The following is a 3,342-nucleotide window of genomic DNA, read 5'->3' on the forward strand; positions in this document are numbered from 1 at the left end:
GGCTTTGGGAATTGGGTGGGGAAATATGAAGGAATAGAATGCAAACAAGAGGAAGAAATTTTGTTTCGGGAAAGTTGTCAACTATTCTGACAGACAAACACTCGCACAAAGACACACATGAACAAGTTGTTTTGTTAGTGCATAGCTATAAAATTAAAAAATCTTTTTAAAAGTTTACATTTCAACCAGTTACCAGTTTACAGGAATAGAAGAGGGAGTTTCTGATACCTCTTCTGCAACATGCATCCATCACTGCTTCTTGAACACCAGAAAATGCTATTGTGCAAAATGTGTTGTTTAGATCCATGTCTATCATTAATTTAAAATATATTTATATCCTATACACAAAGAAGAAATGGTTTTGAAGTTTATTAAGAAAATAATTTTCCTCTTCATCACTGTTCTTGGCATTCTGGGGAACTTGTTAGTTTCTCTGAATTATATGTTCAGTTGGTGCAGAGGCCCTTAGAAGAAACTCATATACCGTATTCTCATCCACTTGGTTTTTACAAACATTCTAATTCTTCTTACAAAAGGATTGCCAAAGACTATTGTAGCTTTTGGTTTGAGAAACTTCCTGGATGACATAGGCTGTAAGATCATTGTTTACCTGGAGAGGGTGGCCCGTGGCCTCTCCATCTGCACCAGCAGTCTCCTCACTGTGGTCCAGGCCATCATCATCAGTCCCAGAGCATCTGGGTGGAGGAGGCTCAGGCCAAAGTCTGCATGGCACCTCCTTCCATTCTTCTCATTCTTTTGGATACTCAATGGTTTAATAAGTGTGAACTTAATCCATTCCACTACAAATACAAGACTGAATATATCACAGCTTAAAACTGATGACAACTATTGCTATTTCATCCTACCAAATCAGAAAACAAAATGGATTGTTCTCCCTCTCATGGTCCTGAGAGATGCAGTGTTTCAGGGTGCCATGGGAGGGGCCAGTGGCTACATGGTATTTCTTCTCCACAAGCACCACCAGCATGTCCTCTACCTTCAGAACTCCAAGCTTCTCTACAGAACTCCCCCTGAGCTGAGAGCTGCTCAGAGTGTCCTCCTTCTGATGCTCTGTTTTGTTTTCTTCTACTGGACAGATTGTGCCTTTTCTCTAATTCTAAGTCTCTCTTTAGAGGTCAATATCTTGATGGTAAATACTCGAGATTTTCTGACCCTTGGTTATGCAACTTTTAGCCCCCTTGTGCTGATTCACAGGGATGGGCTTCTGGCTGAATGTTGGCATGCTCATATGGAGAAACTGAGAAAATGTCTCTCTCATTTATATGTTCAATAAGTTAGTAAAGACTCTCGGTTCTGCAATATTGTGGGTAAGACAAAAATCCCACACAGCAATTTAGGTATATGCTTTTCTCAATAAACTTGGTGACTGGAGTCTTGTACTTAGTATAATCTCAGCAAATTACAATGATTTACAAATTTTATTCTCCACTGGCTATTCTTTTCATGGGATATTATTTTTTTTAACATTTTGATTTTTGTATTAATTTAGTATATGAATAGTTTGCCTACATTTATGACTGTGTAGCATGTTTATGCCTGAAGCCTGTATAGTTTGGAAGATATTATCAAATGACCTGTGATGAACTGAATTTAAAAGATATTTCTGAAGCAATATGTATTTGCTGTGAATTGATCCTGAGCTCATTGGAAGTCCAGCCATGGTTCATAGTACTCGAGCCATGTGTCCAGCATTGAAAACATCACTTTAACTGGAATTTACAAAACATATTTTGCTTCCAACATGATGGGAAGCATGCAGATGAAGTTTTTAAATATTAAAGGTCACGCCGAAGTAATCATGTTAATAGTCCAAATTTTTTCTTATTTTTTACCTTACATTATGCTTGCTAAATGTTAGTACCACGGGTTTATTTTAGGCTATGCAAAAGTGTCTGCAAGTATCTGTAGCTATCAATCCACAGATAATATTTTACAACACTGTGGAAAAATGACATGTACTGGATATTCAGTCAATATGATCTCAATTCACCTGTCACAGAGCTTAAATGCCCTGAAACATTTCAGTGGTGTTGTATATTTGAAGGTTATCTGTAGAAATAAAGACTGCAGGTATGGGATAAGCTAGATAACAAGTACACAGTAAAGCTTCATTTTATACCTGTCTGTAGCTTCTAGGTTGATTTTAAAATGTGTGTTTGTCTTTTTCAAAATGAATCAATAAATGTGACTGAAGCAGGGTTTGCAGCTATGCTTTGCTAATGCCTGGAGCTCTGCATGGCACCACGCAGCTCTTTATTATCAATGAGCAGTGAAAGGATCTGACTCTATATTCAGTTCAATGAAATATTCACGGTTTACTTTCTTTTTCTTTTTTTTAAACAATTTTTAATAGATATTTTCTTCATTTACATTTCAAATATTATCCCAAAAGTCCCCTATACCCTAGCCCTGCCCTGATACCCAACCCACCCACTCCTGCTTCCTGGCCCTGGTGTTCTGCTGTAAAGTTTGCAAGACCATGGGGCCTCTCTCCCCAATGATGGCCNACTAGGCCATCTTCTGCTACATATGCAGCTAGAGACACGAGCTCAGGGGGTACTGGTTAGTTCATATTGTTGTTCCTCCTATAGGGCTGCAGACCCCTTCAATTCCTTGGGTACTTTCTCTAGCTCCTCCACTGGGGGCCCTGTGATGATTGTGAGCATCCACTTCTGTATTTGCCAGGCACTGGGATAGGCTCACAAGAGACAGCTATATCAGGGTCCTGCCAGCAACATCTTGCTGGCATATGCAATAGTGTCTGCATTTGGTGGCTGATTATGGGATGAATTCCCAGGTGGGTCAGTCTCTAGAGGGTCCATCCTTCCATCTCAGCTCCAAACTTTGCCTCTGTAACTCCTTCCATGAATATTTTGTTCCCTATTCTAAGGAAGAATGAAGTATCCACACTTTGGTTTTCCTTCTTGATTTTCATGTGTTTTGCAAATTGTATATTGGGTATTCTAAGTTTCTGGGCTAATATCCACTTATCAGTGAGTGCATAGCGTGTGAGTTCTTTTGTGATTGGGTTATGTCATTCAGGATGATACCCTCCAGATCCATCCATTTGCCTAAGAATTTCATAAATTCATTGTTTTTAATAGCTGAGTAGTTCTCCATTGTGTAAATGTACCACATTTTCTGTATCCATTCCTCTGTATAGGGACATCTGGGTTCTTTCCAGTCTCTGGCTATTGTAAATGAGGCTGCTATGAACATAGTGGAACGTGTGTCCTTATTACAAGTTGGAACATCTTTTGGGTATATGCCCAGGGAAGGTATTGCTGGATCTTTCTGTAGTACTACATCCAATTTTCTGAG

The 3,342-nt window shown here is 39.1% G+C and overlaps 1 pseudogene; it reads left to right on the forward strand.

The window, feature by feature from the left end:
• The first annotated feature begins 355 nt into the window (after positions 1-355).
• LOC110333979 lies at positions 356-1,294 on the forward strand (annotated as a pseudogene).
• Positions 1,295-3,342: the final 2,048 nt, after the last annotated feature.

The sequence above is a fragment of the Mus pahari genome, chromosome 16 (genome assembly GCF_900095145.1).
Source record: "Mus pahari chromosome 16, PAHARI_EIJ_v1.1, whole genome shotgun sequence".
In the NCBI taxonomy this organism is placed as follows: domain Eukaryota; kingdom Metazoa; phylum Chordata; class Mammalia; order Rodentia; family Muridae; genus Mus; species Mus pahari.